The 21,761-nt window shown below is 35.5% G+C and overlaps 1 protein-coding gene and 1 pseudogene across 12 annotated transcripts in view; one reads left to right on the forward strand and one right to left on the reverse strand.

Annotated features, from left to right (window-relative positions):
• Positions 1 to 21,761, forward strand: part of Numb (NUMB endocytic adaptor protein) — a 172,363-nt gene that overhangs the window by 34,743 nt on the left and 115,859 nt on the right. For 8 of the 12 annotated variants that reach the window (XM_046440947.2, XM_058577691.1, XM_058577698.1 and 5 more), the window contains one exon: positions 1,989 to 2,118. The exons of the other annotated variants lie outside the window; for them this stretch is intronic. The gene's annotated coding sequence lies outside the window, so the exon portion shown is untranslated. The remainder of the gene's footprint in view (positions 1 to 1,988; positions 2,119 to 21,761) is intronic. 12 annotated transcript variants of the gene reach the window in all.
• On the reverse strand, positions 11,684 to 11,966 carry LOC124090329 (U6 snRNA-associated Sm-like protein LSm8; annotated as a pseudogene).

The raw sequence follows: 21,761 nt of genomic DNA on the forward strand, positions 1-21,761 counted from the left end.
TAATAACATTGGTTGCTTGCATGTCTTGAAAAGCATTTGCTACACCTTTTGTTATTTCTTTTTTGTTGGTATTTAGCTCTCCGTTAAAATTGAAAAAAAAAAAATCAAACACATTATAGTCTGTTTAAGAATCAGGCCAGTGAAAAAACGAATTGAAACACATTACTGGCTAAAAATACAATTTGCAAATTACATCTGTAGCTGTTTTGTTAGAGCATCTATCAGAAATGAAATTCAGTTGTTCTTATTCTGTTTGTTTAAAATGTCATTATCTAAAAGTAGATGACCACACAAAAGTTTTTAATGTCTCTCAGTTTTTAACCTATTTTTCCTTCAAAATTGTATAAACCCTTCCTGTAATCCTCTGAAAACTCAAGGTAGTAATATGTGAAATTAAGAATAAGTAAAAAGGAAATTACACATAAATCTAACATTGAGATAGTTGAATGTAAAACAATAAAGTTTTGATGTGACTACTCCCCCCTCACCCCACCCCGAGTGCTGGGGATTGAACCAAGGTCTTGGCTCATGCTAGGTAAGTGCTCTTTCACTGAGTGGTTTGACTACTTAATGTTATGGTACCACACTGAAGGGTTCTTGAGGGCAAGGACTGTATCATATATTTGTATTTAGCATGCATAATAAAGGAATTCTTAGTTAGAAAAAGAAATCATTGGAGCTGGAGTTGTGTATGGGGCACTGGGTTCGATCCTCAGTACTACATAAAAATAAGTTAATGTATTGTGTCCATCTACAACTAAAATTTATATATATAGTATTCATATATATAATACACACATATATATACATACATATGTTTATGAAATATATAAAACATCTGGGGCAAGTGCTCCTTGTTCTGGTAGTCTGGTTTTTTTAAAAAGCAGTTATTTAGGTAAAGACATTAGAGTTAGACATTCTGATTTCCTTTGTTGTTTTTTTAATCTTGGCCCCACCACTTAGTAGTTTTGTGCCTTTGGAAGTAACTTGAATCCTCTCTGCCTCAGTTTTACTAATTGTAAAGTGAGAATGTTATTAGTCTGTTTCATAAGAGACATTGTCAGGATTAAATGATATAATCCTCAGAAAGAGCTTAGAAATAGTAGGAGGCAAATATAAGTGCCCAGTAAATGTTAATTGCTGTCAGTCTTTGTATTCAGGAAAACCACTATTGCCTTGTCTGTGGTAAATTTATTTTGCTTCTTAAAATAGGTATATGCATATTCAGATTCAAATATGGTATGTGTAGCCACTTAAATTATACACTGAAAATTAATTGAATAAAAATCCTAAGAATTTTTACTTTTAACTACTGTAACTTTAATCCCTATAAAAATAAAGAAACTCTTTATTATTTCACTCAGTCATTTTTCTCTAATAAACTATCGATACCTGCTACTTATTAGGTGCTTGGAATGTAAATGGAGCAAACTTGGTTCTGACTTTAAGCTGCTTAGAGGCTAGTGGAGAGAGGTAACACTAAGTTTTATAGTGTTTTAAATAAAGAATATTTACATTGTTGTTAAAAAGAAACTTTTTCACTAGGCCATTAATAAAATGATATTTTATTAAAATTAATTTATCTCCTGGAAGGTGTCTACATTGAACTTTCTTGTGGATTGTTCTTTTACTTTTAGCATCTTATCCATTTACCACAACTCCATGGCACTATAATTATTCCTGGTTTGCAGATATGGAAATCAAGATTCAAAGAAGTTAAGTAACACAATTGCAGACTCTAGAATCCTACTTTAGGTACAGAGAACATGTCATGTGAATTAACGAAGATCCTATGGTTCTTAAGAAAGTAGAGCTGGGGACTTGAATCCATAGTACCCAACTCTGTTTTTGGTGAAACCTGTGCATTTACTTCTGTTTACCGTAATGGATTCCATCCATACCCACTTAACTATAGGGGTAGAATTGTAAGTGATTGAAATTGAAAGGAGATATCTGTATTTAGGATTTCCTTTCCTTGAAAATTTCAGATTTGGAATTTACCAGCTTCTTCCAGGGAAGAGTGCCAGTGCAGCTGCTGTTGCCATCCAAGATCTTGATCCATATACATAGATTGGAATATTGGTGGGGCAGCAATTTTAGACACCTCACTTAGGACAGGTAAGTGAAAGAGATAGTTTAGAAAAGAAAAGTGGGTTGAGTGTTAAATGCCAAATTCCTTCCTGTTTTTAGATGAAAATTAGATGACTGCCTTTAAAAACGTAACCCTTTATTTTGGTAAAAACAAAGCATTTGGAATGTTAGGTGATGGGACACAACATTTTCTTGATTGTAAAATGTGTCAATGTTAACAGTGGTGAAACTTAAAGTAAATAAAAATTGTTTTTCTTCTATTTTTGTGCAGTTTCCTAATTGTATTTATGAGATTGTTATTATTACAAACTAACCCAAATTTAGTGGCTTAAAACATAATCCTTTATTTTGCTTATGATTCAGCAATTTAGTCAAAACTCTTTTGGACAGGGATGCTTGTTACTGTTAATAAATGACATGAGGTAGGATTGCTGGAAGGGTAGGGGAGACTCAGTGCTGAGAGCTAAAATAGTTGGTTGGCTTGTTCACTCTCATTGTATGGTGATGCTGGCTGTTGGCCGGGACCTCAGCCTGGTCTATTGGCCAAAACACCTCCACAACCACCTACCCTTATGGCTGCTTGGCTTCCTCATAGCCTAGAGGCTGGGTTCCAATAGAGCATCTTAAGAGAGGAAGGTGAAGGTGGATGGCATATGTGATGTAGTTTTGAAAGTCACATAGTGTGTCTTTTTTTTTTTTTTTTTTTTAAAGAGAGAGTGGGGGAGAGAGAGAGAGAGAGGAGAGAGAGAGAGAGAGAGAGAATTTTTTTAATATTTATTTTTTAGTTCTCGGCGGACACAACATCTTTGTTTGTATGTGGTGCTGAGGATTGAACCCGGGCCGCACGTATGCCAGGCGAGCATGCTACCGCTTGAGCCACATCCCCAGCCCCACATAGTGTGTCTTTATTCTGTTGATTATGGTAGTTATCAAGGTCCACCAGGTTTGGAGGAGGGGTGAACTAGGGTGTATGTACATAGACCCCTACTGCTTGAAGTTAAGAGTATCAGTATTACATTGTAAGAAGGGCAAGTGAGACGGACTCTACTTTTGTAGCTGTCTTTGGAAAATATAATTTGCTATAATTTGTAATACTTCAAAGAAAGAATATAAATAATATGTGAAAAAGTAATATTTGCAGGAAATTATTGTATATGAGTCCAATAAGATTTTGATAGTCTCTTATTGTCTGGTAGAGCATGATTTTGAAAATGGGATGCTTAAGTAGAAAGAAAGGAAACATATTGGGTTTTCTTTTATGTCCACAAGGCAGATTACTACTATGATCAAAAGTAGAGACCAAAGTTCATAGGGCTGGGATTGTGGCTCAGTGGTAGAGCGTTTGCCTAACATGTGTGAGGCACTGGATTTGATTCTCAGCACCACATAAAAATAAATAAAGGTCCATTGAGAACTAAAACATATTTTTTTAAAAAAGTGTATAAACAAAATGAAATATAAGGGGCTTGGGATGTGGCTCAAGTGGTAGCGTGCTCGCCTGGCATGCGTGAGGCACTGGGTTCGATCCTCAGCAACACATATATATAAAAAATAAAGATATTGTGTCCACCTAAAACTAAAAAATTAAAGTGAAATATAAGATTTGTAGCTTGGATTTTTATTTTTTTTATTTGTATATGAATAACAGTCTTACCTACGGAATTTCCAATAGATTTAAAATTTTTATCAATGAAACAGGAGAACTTATTTATAGAATATTTGGTTGTCTTAATTGATCACACTTATCAATACTCAATTTTTGGATGCAATGGTATAATATTTTTAGATAATCTTTTAAGCTTTGTTTAGAGCTTCATTCACTGTAGTTAGGAAATAGGCTCTAGAAATCATCTCTTTTTTGTGTGTGTGGTGCTGGGGATCGAGCCCAAGGCCTTGTGAACGCACTGCCAGCACTCTAAACCAACTGAGCTGTATCCCCAGCCCCTAGAGATCATCTCTTAAACCCAGTAAATTTTCTTGATGTCTAGATGATTTCCATTCCTAAGTACTTTAAATCAGTGAGTCTAATTCAGCTGAGTTAGTTAGCACAATTTCCTCACTACTCAAAGGTAAAGAGATATTCTACAATGCAAAATAATTGGACTAGTATAATAATAATAATAGAAGTAATCTCAGAAGTTTGCTAAATCTTCACTGTGAATGATGCGAATTGACAGTTTTGTAAAACGGTGCGTTTTAGTTCAAGAATTGCTGTGTATACTCACAGGTCTAAAGATTGTTTAAAAATGCAAAATGAATTTCTGATAATGTGGAAGGCATAAATTATATTGCTTTGGGGGTTAATTGAACTTCTCTATGGTATATTCATATATGGACATAGGAAAGCTTGGTCAGATTCATTCCACTCATCTTCTATTTTTCTGTCCCTCCTCCCTCCCCTTTTTAGTCTCCTTCCTTTTACTAATTTCTGTTTTCATGAACTTTCCTTTTTAATTTTTATTTAATTTTTTGGTGGTGCTGGGAATTGAATCCAGGGGCACATCCTCAGCCTGTTTTACTTTTTATTTTGAGACAGGGTATTGGTAAATTTCTGAGGCTAGAACTTGAGATCCTCCTATCTCAGCCTCCCAAGTTGCTGGAATTATAGGTACATACATGCTACTATGCTGGAGAGATCCCTACTTGCAAAAACAATAATGATTCTAATTTTTTAAAATATTATTCAGTTTGGCTTATGTAGGTTTCTTGACAATACAGAGTTGAATGACTTCTTATTATCCCCTATCACTCCTTAGTTAATTTCATTAGTACTGAGAATTGAACCCATGGATATTCTACCTTTGAGCAATATCACAACCCTTTTTATTTATTTTTAAAAATTTTTTAAATTGTTGATAGACCTTTATTTTATTTATTTATATGCGGTGCTGAGAATTGAACCCAGTGCTTCACACATTCCAGGCAAGTGCACTACCTCTGAGCCCCAGGCCCAGCACCCCCTTTTTACTTTTTATTTTGATATTGGGTCTTGCTAAATTGCCCAGGCTGGCTTTGCATTTGCCATCATCCCATCTCAGCCTCCTGTGTATCTGAGATTATAAGTGTATGCCACTATACCTGACTTAACATCAATTATTAAGTGATATAGTACTTTTTATGAATGCTTAATGAAAGTAGTTAAAATGCAGAGTAAGGATGACATTAGCATAGCAGGAGATTCACCATGTTAACTGCTTTTAAATGTATTGTTCAAATGTTTATGCACATTCAAATTATTATGTAATTCATCTCCCAAACTCCTTTCATTTTACAAAACATCAACTCTCTATTCATTAAATGACAATCCTATTCCCTTCCCCTTCCATCTCCCAGCAACCACCATTCTACTTTCTATTAATTTGATTACTCTAGATTTGTCATATAATTTGGATTGTGCAGTATTTGTCTTTTTGTGACTGGTACATTTTTTTCCTTTCTTTTGAATACTTTTTTTTTTAAAATTAGTTACACATGACTGTAGAATGCATTTTGACACATCATACATAAATGGAGTGTAACTTCTCATTCTTCTGGTTGTACATGATGTAGAGTTACACAGGTCATGTAAGCATATATGCCCATAGGTTAATAATGTCCAATTCATTCTACTATCATTCCTACCCCTGTGCCCCTTCTGTAATTTGATTAGTTTTGACATGTATGTAACCAATACAATCAATATAAAAGCATTTCCATTACTTTTTTAAAATTTGAAATCATGCAGACTGTTTCCTACATGATTTATTACATTAGAAACCAACAGAAAGCTATATAGAACCCCATCCCCACGTCAACTATTTCAAAATTAAATGTTGTACTTATAAATCTTTCAAAGGTCAAAGAAGAAAGCATAAGGAAAGCAAATAAAAAGTGCTTTGAACTAAGTAATAATAAAAGCTAGAATATCAGGATCTCTGGGATGAAACAGTATTCTGTTGGACATTTGTAACTTTAAAGTACTTGTATCAAACAGAAGCTAGAATAACAAATTATTTTCAAATTATGTAAGAAGGAAAAAAAGTAGGAGCAAAAATATATGAAATAGAGAAGAAATAATGCAGCTGTAATTTGATAAAAATCAACAAGTGTAATCAAGAAAAAAGCAAGAACACAAAATTAAATATCATCAGAAAGGGAATTATCAAAATAACCCTGCAGAAGCTAAAAATATATTAACACTTTATCTTGTGCAGTACTTCTATGGTATGCACTTTATTATAATAGCTCTCAAACTAAATTGTGTTTATTTCTAAGCATATTTGCCTTCCTGACTAAACTACATCTTGAATAGGAAAGAACCTAATTCAGCCCATATTTGTTGAATACATGAATGGGCAAGTAGCCTTGTGATTGAGGTGCTTGCATGCCTCTGAGAGTGTCTTCTTAAATTTTAGGCCCTAGTCATCTCACTTGCCTCACACTACTTTCAGTCCTACTTGTCAACTCAGGTCAAATGGGTTAATGATAAGTGTTGCAGAAATGAATTTAAGGATGTATAAAGCCAGATATATATTTGGGAAATCAAGGAACACATTTGAGGGCCATCAAAAGAGCGAGCGAGCAAGCAAGCGATGCTTTTGGAGTTCTCAGGTTCTTCTTTTAAAAGAAACTTGTTGAGTGGTGGGCGTGGGAAGGTATGTGAGGATAACAGAATTCTGGTAATGACACGATGGTTTATAGTGGTCTCCAATATCTGATACATAGTGTTGAAAAGTCCTCTAACTTACAGATTTCTTAAAATAACATCACTCTTTGTTTAATCTATTTATTGTGGTCTGATTAACAGTGCACAAGGTAATATTCATGGGTGAATTTATGGTAAATTAGATTTACAAATTTCCAAGAAAATTTGGAGTGACAGGTCTGGGATAAAGAGTGGCTTGGGAGTGAAAGACCTGGAAAGGAATGAAGAACTTCAGATTAAAATTATATTTCCTTACCCTTCCTTTTTTCTCCTTTCCACTTATTCTTTTTTAAAATATTTTTTTTAGTTGTAGATGGACACAGTACCTTTATTTTATTTTTATGTGGTGCTGAGAATTGAACCCAGTGCCTCACAAGCGAGTGTTCTACTATACTGAGCCACAAACCTAGCCTCAGAGATTTAGTCAGGAAAGCTAGAAATATGCACTTGAAGAGAAAAAATGTGATCTGTTTTGAAATTAAGATGTGCTTTGGGGGTCCTAGACTTTTTTTTTTAATGTAGTGGAGGTGAGCATGGGAAGATGTGTGGGGATGTCAGTCAGATGATCATGACAGTTTATGGTGCTTCAACTGTTCCAAGGATCTTTATGTTGATATTGTCTCCATTATCTGATCAATAGATAACATTTGGAATGTCTCTCATTTTGCACATTTCTTAAAATATTGTATCTCCCTTTTGCTAAATATTCTGAAAATGTTTGTTTTAGTATATTGCACAGGGATGTTTTCAGAAGTGAGTGAATTTATAGTAATTTTTAAGATTTGTAGATTTCTCAGAAATTTGGGAGTGATGAAAGAAAACTGACTTGAGAAAAGTATGAGAAACTTTAGTAAAAGGCTTTCAGATTAAAGCTATTATCTCTTTTTCCTTCTTTTTGTCCCCTTTCTACCTGTCTTTTATTTCTTCTATTTTATCTCAGTCCCAGCTATGCAGAAGAATCACTTGAGCACAAACAAGAGTTTGAGGCGAATCTTGGAAAAAAAGGAGAGAAAATATATTTTAATTTGAAGGGTGCTGACATTTTTTCCTACAACTTTTATTTTGGTTATTATCTTTTTTAGTTTTAAAATTTCTATTTTGTTCTCTTTGTCTTCTATTTCTTGGTTAATGATTTCTGTATTAATATTTATTTCAGAAATGTTTGGTGTTGAACATTTGCCTATTTTTGCAACAGTTGTTTTAAAGTACCACTCGGATAATTCCATTATCTATTTCTAATTCTTCATTGAAGTAGTCTTTCCCACCATGAGTTAAGATTTTGTGATTCATCTTGTGCTGAGTAATTTTGATTTGTACCCTAGATATTTTGAATATTATGTAATGAGATTCGGTTTTCTTTGTATTCTGTGGAGAATGTTGATATTTTTGTTTTAAACTTCTGTGGCTTGAGGTTTCACGTCAATTTAGTTTTCAGAGCTCTGACAGTTACGTTCAGATCTGTCGTGTATGTGTTCTCCCCAGTGGTCAGTCTAGAGTTTGGGTTGACATCTATCCATATCAGACCCATACCTATACAGGTTGAGCCCAGTAGTTCAAAAACAACTTTATGGGGTCACTTTCCTATGGAGAGAAAGAGATAGGGAAGGAAGGAGGAACAAAAACAAAACAACACAACAACCAAAAAATTAATGGGTTTTGGCCTTCTCACTTGGAGGTAGTGCTCTTCTGAATGGAGAAGAAGTTTCCCCTCCCTCAGAATTTTTGCTCCAGAAGGCTTTCTATCCCCTAGTGCTGTTGCTGTTTTTGTCATAAATACCATAGATGACCTGGGGACTGGGATATGAGAGTATGGAAAGACAGGAGAATGAAAAAAATTCACGGGGGATGTTCAACAGGTTCTCTAAACATTTAGGAGGTTTCTCCTGTTTTTCTGCCTGCACTATAGTGCTTATCACTACTGGGTTTGGATTTGAGTTTAGGCTGGAGGTCACTTGAGAGAAAAAAATGGTAAACTCACCCCTTGTATGATGACACTTGGAATTCTGGAGCGCTTCCTGGATCCATCTATGGTATTTACTTTTCAGAGTATTCAAACAGGTGCTCTTACATTCTGTCCCTGTTTTACAGTGGAAGATAAAACGGAGATGTGTATTTACTTCATCTTATCAAACTGAAAGTCTTCTCAACATTTTTGTTTCAATTTTTTATTTTGATGATTTTAAAGTCATAGGAAATTGTAAAAAAGAGGCCAGTGAAGTCCCCTGTGCACTTTACCTGAAACCCCAAGGGTTATAGTTTGTATAGCTGTGATACAGTCCCCAAACCAGGAAATTCCCATTAATACCAACTTTTTATTATGAAACATTTTAAATATACTAGAATGTATGTTTACCATCTGTATGTTTCCCACTGATAATTCAGTAATTTTTCACATTGTTTCATGATTGCTTTATGTGTATTCTGATCTGTGTGCTCTTTTATGAATTACTTGAAAGTAAGTTGCAGTTATTTCAGTTTATTTCTGTCCAGCAGGAACAGGTGTTTTTTTTGTTTTTTGTTTTTGTTTGTAGTGCTGGGGATTGAATCCAGGTCCTTGTACATGGGAGACAAATACTCTACCAACTGAACTATATCCCCAGCCCAATTATTTTAATTTACCTCTAAATATTTACACATGCATCTTCTGAGAAAAATATTATACTTAATTAAGATTTATTGAATAAATGCAAACTGTTTCTAAATAACCTTAATATCAAGGATAATACCTAAGAAAATTAATAATACCTTTATTTATTTATTTATTTTTGACAGGAGTCTTAATGTTCCAGGGTGTTTCTTATAAGTAAGATACTTTTTTTTTTTTTGTGGTGCTGGGTATCGAACCCATGCAAGGCATGAAGTAAGCTACTCTTTGAAAGGTTTTTGTTGTTTTTAAAAGGTAGCCCTCCTGATATGCTCTTGGTAATTATTTTGAGAGTCTGGACTCTGCCATGTATGTGATTGAGAGCCCAGGGAGTTCCTTGATTCCATATTCTATTGTCTCTCATTCTTCCCTCAGCTCAGTATTACAGGTCCCTGAGCAAATACACATTAGAATAATTCTTATCAGGAGATTGTAACATTGTCAGAGTAATTTAGGACTAGCATGTGACTGTTTTAAAGTATTAATCTACAAATTACTTATAGTTAAATCATAGTGAAGTTTCTGATACGGTGATTTATAGTGATTATATCTAATTTGAAGCAACTGAAAACCCAACTACAAGGCTTAAACAGAGGTTTGTTTTTCTTACATAAGTTTGGAAGTAGGCAGTTGCCTTAACATTTTTAAGGGCTGTATTTTTGTGATTTGATTGGTCTTCATGGTCCTAAGAAGCTGTGTCCAGTCTTTTACCTACATTCAAGGAGGAAAGCAAAAGGACCATGCCAAGCGAGAGTTTTCTTATTTTTTTTTCTTTTTTTAAAATTTTTTATTGTTGGTTGTTCAAAACATTACATAGTTCTTGACATATCATATTTCACACTTTGATTCAAGTGGGTTATGAACTCCCATTTTTACCCCAGAGAGTTTTCTTATTAATGCTTCCAGCAAACACTTCAATGTCTTGGACCAAAACTGAATCGTATGGTTACCTCTAGCAGTTTTTAATCTTTTGACCTCTATAGTGAGAAGCAAGGAGGGAGTAAAGATTTAGAAATGACTTTTTGTATAGCTAATTAATGGGATCTGTCACAATTAATAAGATGTATTCGTTTAATTTCTAAATTGTGTTCATTTTGTTTATGATGTTCAGCACATAGGTGTTTTATAGTTATATAATTACATTTTACCTGAATATTGTGGAAAACTAAAGAACTGAAAACAGTAAAAATATTTCTTTAGTTGCAAAGGTAAGCTTTTTGTAGTGTGACATGGCACTTGGCTTGCATTTTGGAACCTTGGGCAATTTATTGAACTTAGAAGCTTCTGTCTCCTCACTGTGAAATGAAATTAATAATACCTGACTTTTAGGGTAATTTTGAAATGTGAAATTTTGATAATTTATATAAAGTACCTAATGTGGTACCCACTGCATTAGAAGTGTTCCACTGGAAGATATTGTAATTGTTAGGTGGGTGTACATTGTCATAGAATGGAAGAGCATAAGCTTTATAGTGGACAGATTTGATTTATTCCTAGTTCCACTACACACTTGATGTGTGGTCTTAGGCAAATTGGTTCATCTCTGAGATAGTTTACTAATATAAACAATCTAGGGGTGATTTACTACTGAGCTACATCCTCAGCCCTTTTTATTTTTTATGTTGAGATGGCATTTTACTAAGTTGCTGAGGCTAACCTCGAACTTTGTAGCCTCCTAAATTGCTGGGATTACAGTCAAGCACCACCAGGCCCAGCCTTTCACTATGGTTTTTAATTCTTAATCTTAGATATTTTATTAGTGGTTTTCATTATACATAATGGGTATCCTCAAGTCCTTTTCATACTTCCAGATTTGCACTTTTTTCCTGTCTATAACCTGTTAATCCTTATTGGCTCATATATTATTAATCACTATGGGTTGTGCTGGGGATTGATCCTAGGGCCTTGCTGGGGATTGATCCTAGGTCCTTGCACATGCTAGCGAAATGTTCCACAACTGAGCTACAAACCCAGCCTATTTTTTATTTTATTAAAAAAATATTTTTTTTTGGTTCTGAGAATTGAGTCTAGGGCCTTGTGTATACTAAATACATACCCTTCCCCTTCCCCCATCATCTTTTTTTTTAAATTTAGGCAAAATATTTTTTCAATAAAAATGTAGAAATATTTTAATTTACATATTATAGTGAATCAATATGAAGTCAAAATTCACAATTTTACACGTTCCTAAAAATTCCAAACATTTTCCTCAAAATGATTGGTTTCTGTACAAGACTTAGATATCCAATGCATGTAGTTTTTACTCAGTGTGCTACAGCATTTAGATGTTTTGCTCCAGTATTCCCCAAGTCAAGCACAGAATCTGTCTCTTCATCAGTTTCTCCAATGACTGCAACATTGTCACTTCTTACAATATATAGCCCTAGTACCACTTGTTCTACTCCCTGTGAAAAGCTATTCATGGCTTTCATCCAAAATCAAATTAATGGTCTGGTCAAAACCTTTCAGTGTTCCCACAATCATTCTCCCATCAGAAGTAATAGCAGCAAGAGTTTGGTTGATATGGTTTTCTAAGGTGGATGCCATGCTGCTTGGCCCTGAGGTTCTGGGCACAGGCGACAAATAGAGCTAAAAGGGCCCGCCAGAAACAAGCCACGGATTATGCCCACCAGTGGCAACAAAACTCCACCATTTGTTTTTGAAGACTTAATTTTTTAAGAATACTTATTATTTTTATTAGAACACATTTCTTACTGGAGGTTGAAAGTTTTTAACTGTGGAGTGAGCTTTGGTCCTTGGGTGCATTGTTTAAGATTAGAGCAATCATCCTTACTAGGAAACAGAAGTACAGCAAGGCAGGATAGTAATCTGAGCAGGGATATTGGAAGGTGAGGGAAAGGCAAGAGAAAGTGAGATATAACCCAGAGAGGGGTGGCGGGGGAGAGGGGCAGACCGAAATGCTCCATAGTGATTAGGCTTTGGGCTTTTGTTAAGATGCAGGTGGAAAACCTTAGAGAAGCCATTTCAGGCCTGGCACTTGTTCAGCTGTTGCCATCTCAGAGGTAAGTCATAAGCCTGCACTCTGAGAAAACTGAAGGCATGTCCCTGTGTATTTAAGTCACTTCGCCCTTTTTTGCCTGGCACAACTAGTGGAAGGTAATACATCAGTCAACTGACCTTTGGAGCAGCTTGTGGGCACATGCACAACCTTGGGAGCATGATGTATACTCATAAATCTCCGAAGAAGTGTGATGGGCCCCTTTGCTGAAATGTGGGGGGAGATTGGTGGTGCTACTCAGTGGCTAAGTAGCTGGCCCACCTTCCTAAGACAGATTTCTTACATAGCCCCACCCATAAAGGGGGGGGAATTTATGTCCTTCCTTATCGGATAACATGATGGGTATTGAGTCCTCTAGGTCAGTTGCTGGTCATGGGCCCTTTTACAGCTGCCCCGCCTCTTGTTTCCCCCTTCTCTCATTCCTGCTCATCTTTAGCTGACTACCTGCACTACCAGTTTTAGGTTATCAGTGAAATGAAGTACAAAGTACAGAGAGCTCCTATATATCCCCTGTCTTCACAGGCGGTGTTACCTACCATCAGTATCCCCCACCAGAATGGTATTATATGAAACATGGTGAAAAAAAGAAACCAAAGTGTTTCCCTACTCTTGCACAAAATACAACAGCACCTGTAGTCCAAAATGTGAAGATTTCTCTCCATCAGCAATCCATTAGTTCTGCTGTGAACACCAACTTTGTGTCATATAGTTTAACATCTGGAGATGGTGTCAGATCATAGTTTGAGCATTAATCCTGCAAGATTGTACCTTCACTTAAGATCTCAGTAGCAAACCCCAGGTTGTGACCTGTGTTTCTGACTGGGTATAAATTCACATTCCCAAGACCCCTTCCTTAGATTTAATTAATTTGCTAAAGCAGCTCACAGGACTTTGGGAAACACTTTACTTACCTGTACAGATTTATTATAAAGAGTATTACAAAGGATACAGATGAACCGGCTGATGGAAGAGGTATACAGGGCAAAGTGTGTGGAAAAGGGACCTAGATCTCCCATGCCGTCTTCAGACTTGCCTCTCCAGGAACCTCCAGAAACTCTGAACCCTGTTTTTTTTTTTTTTTGGTGGAGATTTCATTATGTAGGTATGACTGACTAAATCATTGGCCATTGCTGTCAGGTTGCCCTTTGGCCCCACTCCCTTCTCTGATGTTGAGGGATAGGGCTGAAAGTCCCAACTCTCTAATCATGCCTTGCTCTTTCTAGTGACCAGCCCCCATCTTGAAGCTATCTCATTTGCATACAAAGATACACATCATTCCAGAGATTTCAAAGGCTCTCCAAGCTGTATATCAGAAAACCATATAAATAGTTCAGAGTATTGATACCTCATTATTACCCAAAGTCTATAGTGTACATTAGGCTTCACTCTTGGCGTTATACATTCTGTGGATTTTCATGAATGTATTATACCCCACATCCACCTATCTTACTGACTAGTTCCACTGCCCTAAAAATTGTCTGTGCTTCACCTATTCTTCCCTTTCTCTCCCCTAACCTCTGGCAACTACTGATCCTTTTACTGTCTCCATAGTTTTGCTTTTTCCAGAATGTCATACAGTTGGAATCATACAGTATGTAGCTTTTTTGGATTGACTTTTTCCACTTGGTAATATGCATTTAAAGTTCTTTTATACCTTTCCATGGCTTAAGAGTTCATTTCTTTTTAGCACTGAATTAAATAATCTGTTGTCTGGGTGTACCACAGTTTGTTTATCTGTTGATCTACTAAAGGACATCTTGGCTGCTTCCAAGTTTTAGCAATTAGGAATAAAATTGCTGTAAAGAGCCATGTGCAGGTTTTTGTACCATCTTCTTGTTTTTATTATTTTTTCTTATGTATCCCCAATTTAGTACATTTAAAAATTTTAATATATTTAATGTTTAATATAGGTATATACATATTTTAAAAATATCTTCATATTTTGTTTTAAATCTGTATAATGGTATTTTCCTGTGAATATAACTTTTTCCTTTTTGCTCAGTACTGTTTAAGATTTAAACATTTATTTACAAATCTAGTTTACAACAACTGACTTGAATAATATTTCATTATAAATGCATTTATACATTTTATGCATTTCTCTATATTCATCAGCTTTTCATTACTAGATCAAAATACCAAGAGAATCGACTTCAAAGGAGGAAAGGTTTATTTTAGTTCAGTTTCCATCCATTGTTGCTTGGCCCTGTTACTTTGGCCCTTGGAAGACATGCTCTTGACAGGAGCATGTGGTAGAGGAGTTCTGTTCACCTAATAATGCCTGAGAAGAGAGACAGAGACAGGAGGGGACTGGGGTTCCAAATCCCCTTCAAGGCATGCCTCTGATGAGGTAACTTCCTCCCTTTTGGCTTCACCTCTTAAAGGTTCCACCACCACTTTCGTTTCTTTTTCTTTTTTTAGGTAGGTAGACACAATATCCTTATTTCATTTTTATGTGGTGCTTAGGATCAAATCCAGTGCCTCACGCATGGTAGGTGAGTGCTCTACCTCTGAGCCACAATCCCAGTGTCTCCACCACCACTTTCTAATAGAGCCAACCTGGGGACTAAGCCTTTAACACATGGGCCTTTGGGTGACATTCCATATCCAAATTATTGCCCTAAGTATCCTTTGAAAACTGCTAACACAACTAGTATTACTATGAATGTTGTTATACGTAACCCTTATTATGCAAAGACTTCTCTGTAGTACATACCAAGGAAAGGAATTGCTGACTTGTGGCTCATATACATACTTAATTTTACTAAATATTATCAGATTGTATTCCAGAATGGTTGCCCGGGTTATGCTCCCACAAATAGTGTGTTAGGGTTCCCAATTCCCTAAATACTCATCAACATTTGGTCTTATCCATCTGTTTAGCTTTGCCAATTTGATGGGTGTAATAGTTTTTTTCATTTAAATTTCTGATATTGAGAATGAGAATTGAGCATCTCTTCATTTGCTTTTTAGATTTGTATTTCCCCTACATGTTAATTTATAAAAGTACATGTACACATATGACTTTGTACATAATGTTAACTTATAAAAGTTAACATGTACCCAAGTCATACATGTACATATACACAAACATGTATTTGTTAATCAATGGGATCATACGCACAATTTACATTTTTCCCTTCATAATAATTTATGACCATTTCCCTGTGTTTTTCTATATCACCATGTAATATATATGTATCATTCCATTTTATGGCTTTAAGTTATTTAATATTAGTCATGGAATATTTATGTTGGTAAACTATTAATCAAGTTTACATTTTTGATGTGCCAGAGCTAAAGGGAGTAGTAGGCTCATGCTCCCTTTGTGAAACTGGTTTTTATAAAGTTGCAGATTAGGCTAAGATTAGGCTGTTTTCTGCTTGGATTCTAGGGCAGCTATTAACACCCCATTTTATAAAAAGGTATTAGCCCTTGATGTTCCAAGACGGCAGTTCAAAGACTTCCCAGTTGAGCTTTTATTCTCCTTCCTTCCTTCCTGCCTTCCTTCCTTCCTTCCTTTTATGTATTTATTTTTTATGTTCCACTTTGGCAAGGCCAGGTTAGCATAGTAAAGTGAAAGAATGTACTTAGATCCACTTTTTTAAAAAACATATTTTTTTAGATGTTGATGAACCTTTATTTTGTTCTTTCTTTATATGTGGTGCTGGTTATCGAACACAGTACCTTACACATGCTAGGCAAGCGCTCTAACCCTGAGCCATAACCCCAGCCCTTAGATCCACTCTGATAGGCTGGTCAATTTCAGCTATATGAAACTCTAAATTAATAACTTCATTTTGTTTCTCAAAATATTAGTAGCTTTTTATTATAAAATTAAGAATGCTCATAAAACAATTAAAAATGGAAAACCAAAGCAAAAATAAAATTACTACATTCCTCCAAAGATAAATGCTATTACCATTTCATTATACACCTTTAGATGTTTTTCTAGGTTGTGGCTTGAGCCAGTTAGGACTGGCTCACCAAAGCCAACAACTAGGGAAACCCACATTGTTGGTAGCTTGGTATCTGCCATATGAGAGTAGTTATATCATGAAATTTAACAAATGCTACAAATCAGGGCTTTCTCCTCCCTACCAAACTCCTTCCTGAGCCACTTTATCAGTATGCCACTGAATAGGAATATAGACCTATTTCATATTTAATGACATCACAGAAGTCCACTGTCTGTATACAACATTGGTTCTGTTTGGTTCTTGGACCAGCAGTATCAATAAATTATCTGATTGATCTGATGATTTCTATATGATAAATTCTAGGTATTCGTTTTATGTCTTCTGTATGATAAACACTAGGTATGTGTTAATTTTTAAAGTTTTCAGATGCATATTGCAAAACTTCTAAAAAGGCTATTACTAGTTTTCTTTCCCTGAATGGATATAGGTTTTCTATGTATAGAGGAAAACAGCTGTTAAAGTTATTTGTTAACCCATGATATCTGTCTAGCCATCCTAGAACTCCGTTCACCTGCATTTTCTTCAAATATATATATATATATATATATATATATATATATATATATATATATATATTTTTTTTTTTTTTTTTTTTTTCCCTTAACCGTACTAGGGATTGAATCCAGAGGTGCTTCACCACTGAACTACATCCTCAGCCCTTTTTATTTCATTTTATTTTGAGTTAGGATCTCACTAAATTGCTGAGGCTGTCCTCTAACTTGCAATCTTGCTGCCTCACCCTCTCTAGTACCTGGAATTACAGGAATGTGGTGCTATACCTGTTTTTTACATTAAAAAAAAAATACAGGGGGCTGAGGCTGTGGCTCAGTGGTAGAGCGTTTGCCTAGCATGTGTGAGGCACTGGGTTCGATTCTCAACACTGCATAGAAATAAATGAATAAAATAAAGGTCCATACATTAAAAAAATTACTGTTAGGGATGTAGCTTAGTGGTATAACACTTGTATGCATAAGGCTCCTGGGTTTAGTCCACAGCACCAAACAGAAAACAAGCAAACTACAGATAACTGAGATGATGAAACAAAAACTACAGGCAACTGAGTTGTTGAAACACGAGAAACCATACTTTGTCCTTAGAACACATTCAGCATCATGTGTGACTATATTTGTGAGTACCTACTTTTAATCCCTGTATGAATGATTAAATTATAATTCATTGCTTATCTCTGGCATGTATCATTAAAACACCATTTTAAAAAATCTTAAGATTCATTGCAAGATTTCTTCATAATAGCCAAGATGTGGAATCAACCTAAGTGTCTATTGATAAATGAATGGATAAAAAATGTAGAATAGTACTGGGGTTGTGGCTCAGTGGTAGAGTGCTTGCCTAGCACCGGTGAGGCACTGGGTTCGATCCTCAGCACCACTTAAAAAACAAATACAAAATAAAGTTTAAATTCTTTTTTAAAAAATGTAGAATATGTACACCTTGGTAATACCAGTCAGCTTTTAAAAAGAAGGAAATTCTGACATTTGCAACATCATAGATGTTAGGTAGGCTAAGTGGAAGGTGTTAGGCTAAATGAAATAAGCCAGGCACAGAAAGACAAATACTTCAAGATCTCACTTATATATGGACTGTAGAGAAGTCAAATTTTGTAGAAACAGGAGAATGGTAGTTACCAGGGTTTGGGGTAGGAGTGGAGAATTGGGGAGATGTCAGAAGGCACAAATTTTCAGTTAAATGGTACGAATGAATTTTGGAGGTCTCTTATGTAGCATTGTAACTGGAGTTAATGTATGTTTAAAATTGTGAAGAATATATCTTAAGCATTCTCATAACAAAAAATGATAAATATGTGAGATGATGAATGTTAATTAGCTCGATTTAACCATTTCACAATGTATACATTTATCAAAACATCACAATATATACCATAAATTATGTAATTTATTTATTTATTTTTTAAAAATTTTTATTATTGGTTGTTCAAAACATTACATAGTTCTTGATATATCATATTTCACACTTTGATTCAAGTGGGTTATGAACTCCCATTTTTACCCCATATACAGATTGCAGAATCACATCAGTTACACATCCATTGATTTACATATTGCCATACTAGTGTCTGTTGTATTCTGCTGCCTTTCCTATCCTCTACTATCCCCCCTCCCCTCCCCTCCCCTCCCCTCTTCTCTCTCTACCCCCTCTACTGTCATTCATTTCTCCCCCTTGTATTATTTTTCCCTTTCCCCTCACTTCCTCTTGTATGTAATTTTGTATAACCCTGAGGGTCTCCTTCCATTTCCATGCAATTTCCCTTCTCTCTCCCTTTCCCTCCCACCTCTCATCCCTGTTTAATGTTAATCTTCTTCTCATGCTCTTCGTCCCTACTCTGTTCTTAGTTACTCTCCTTATATCAAAGAAGACATTTGGCATTTGTTTTTTAGGGATTGGCTAGCTTCACTTAGCATAATCTGCTCTAATGCCATCCATTTCCCTGCAAATTCTATGATTTTGTCATTTTTTAATGCAGAGTAATACTCCATTGTGTATAAATGCCACATTTTTTTTATCCATTCATCTATTGAAGGGCATCTAGGTTGGTTCCACAGTCTTGCTATTGTGAATTGTGCTGCTATGAACATCGATGTAGCAGTGTCCCTGTAGCATGCTCTTTTTAGGTCTTTAGGGAATAGACCGAGAAGGGGAATAGCTGGGTCAAATGGTGGTTCCATTCCCAGCTTTCCAAGAAATCTCCATACTGCTTTCCAAATTGGCTGCACCAATTTGCAGTCCCACCAGCAATGTACAAGTGTACCCTTTTCCCCACATCCTCGCCAGCACTTGTTGTTGTTTGACTTCATAATGGCTGCCAATCTTACTGGAGTGAGATGGTATCTTAGGGTGGTTTTGATTTGCATTTCTCTGACTGCTAGAGATGGTGAGCATTTTTTCATGTACTTGTTGATTGATTGTATATCCTCCTCTGAGAAGTGTCTGTTCAGGTCCTTGGCCCATTTGTTGATTGGGTTATTTGTTCTCTTATTGTCTAATTTTTTGAGTTCTTTGTATACTCTGGATATTAGGGCTCTATCTGAAGTGTGAGGAGTAAAGATTTGTTCCCAGGATGTAGGCTCCCTGTTTACCTCTCTTATTGTTTCTTTTGCTGAGAAAAACCTTTTTAGTTTGAGTAAGTCCCATTTGTTGATTCTAGTTATTAACTTTTGTGCTATGGCTGTCCTATTGAGGAATTTGGAGCCCGACCCCACAGTATGTAGATCGTAGCCAACTTTTTCTTCTATCAGACGGCGTGTCTCTGATTTGATATCAAGCTCCTTGATCCATTTTGAATTAACTTTTGTGCATGGCGAGAGAAAGGGATTCAGTTTCATTTTGTTGCATATTGATTTCCAGTTTTCCCAGCACCATTTGTTGAAGATGCTATCCTTCCTCCATTGCATGCTTTTAGCCCCTTTATCAAGTATAAGATAGTTGTAGTTTTGTGGATTGGTTTCTGTGTCCTCCATTCTGTACCATTGGTCCACCCGCCTGTTTTGGTACCAGTACCATGCTGTTTTTTTTGTTACTATTGCTCTGTAGTATAGTTTGAAGTCTGGTATCGCTATACCGCCTGATTCACACTTCCTGCTTAGCATTGTTTTTGCTATTCTGGGTCTTTTATTTTTCCATATGAATTTCATGATTGCTTTCTCTATTTCTACAAGAAATGCCGTTGGGATTTTGATTGGCATTGCATTAAACCTATAGAGAACTTTTGGTTATATCGCCATTTTGATGATGTTAGTTTTGCCTATCCATGAACAGGGTATATTTTTCCATCTTCTAAGATCTTCTTCTATTTCTCTCTTTAGGGTTCTGTAGTTTTCATTGTATAAGTCTTTCACCTCTTTTGTTAGGTTGATTCCCAAGTATTTTATTTTTTTTGAAGATATTGTGAATGGAGTGGTTGTCCTCATTTCCATTTCAGAGGATTTGTCGCTGATATACAGGAATGCCTTTGATTTATGCATGTTGATTTTATATCCTGCCACTTTGCTGAATTCATTTATTAGCTCTAATAGTTTCTTTGTAGACCCTTTTGGGTCTGCTAGGTATAGAATCATGTCTTCTGCAAATAGTGATAATTTAAGTTCTTCTTTTCCTATTTTTATGCCTTTAATTTCTTTCGTCTGTTTAATTGCTCTGGCCAGTGTTTCGAGAACTATGTTGAACAGAAGTGGTGAGAGAGGGCATCCCTGTCTTGTTCCAGATTTTAGAGGGAATGCCTTCAATTTTTCTCCATTCAGAATGATGCTAGCCTGAGGCTTAGCATAGATTGCTTTTACAATATTGAGGTATGTTCCTGTTATCCCTAGTTTTTCTAGAGTTTTGAACATAAAGTGATGCTGTACTTTGTCGAATGCTTTTTCCGCATCTATCGAGATGATCATATGGTTCTTATTTTTAAGTCTATTTTTTTTTTTTTAAATTTTTTATTGTTGGCTGTTCAAAACATTACATAGTTCTTGATATATCATATTTCACAATTTGATTCAAGTGGGTTATGAGCTCCCATTTTTACCCCATATACAGATTGCAGCATCACATCAGTTACACATCCATTGATTTACATATTGCCATACTAGTGTCTGTTGTATTCTGCTGCCTTTCCTATCCTCTACTATCATTTTTAAGTCTATTGATGTGGTGAATAACATTTACTGATTTCCGTATATTGAACCAGCCTTGCATCCCAGGGATGAATCCTACTTGATCATGGTGCACAATTTTTTTGATATGTTTTTGTATCCGATTCGCCAGAATTTTATTGAGGATTTTTGCATCTAGGTTCATTAGAGATATTGGTCTGTAGTTTTCTTTCTTTGAAGTGTCTTTGTCTGGTTTAGGTATCAGGGTGATGTTGGCCTCGTAGAATGAATTTGGAAGTTCTCCCTCTTTTTCTATTTCCTGAAGTAGCTTGAAAAGTATTTGTATTAGTTCCTCTTTAAAGGTTTTGTAAAACTCTGCTGTATACCCATCCGGTCCTGGGCTTTTCTTCTATTTCCTCAATTGATATTGGTCTGTTTAGGTTGTCTATATCCTCCTGACTCAATCTGGGCAGATCATATGACTTAAGAAATTTATTGATGCCTTCACTATCTTCTAATTTATTGGAGTATAAGGATTCAAAATAATTTCTGATTATCTTCTGTATTTCTTAAGTGTCTGTTGTGATATTGCCTTTTTCATCCCGTATGCTAGTAATTTGAGTTCTCTCTCTTCTTCTCTTCGTTAGCATGGCTAAGGGTCTGTCGATTTTATTTATTTTTTCAAAGAACCAACTTTTAGTTTTGTCAATTTTTTCAATTGTTT

This window comes from Marmota monax, unplaced genomic scaffold, assembly GCF_021218885.2.
Source record: "Marmota monax isolate L192 unplaced genomic scaffold, Marmota_monax_Labrador192_F-V1.1 WCK01_AAM20220418_F8-fsc00017, whole genome shotgun sequence".
In the NCBI taxonomy this organism is placed as follows: domain Eukaryota; kingdom Metazoa; phylum Chordata; class Mammalia; order Rodentia; family Sciuridae; genus Marmota; species Marmota monax.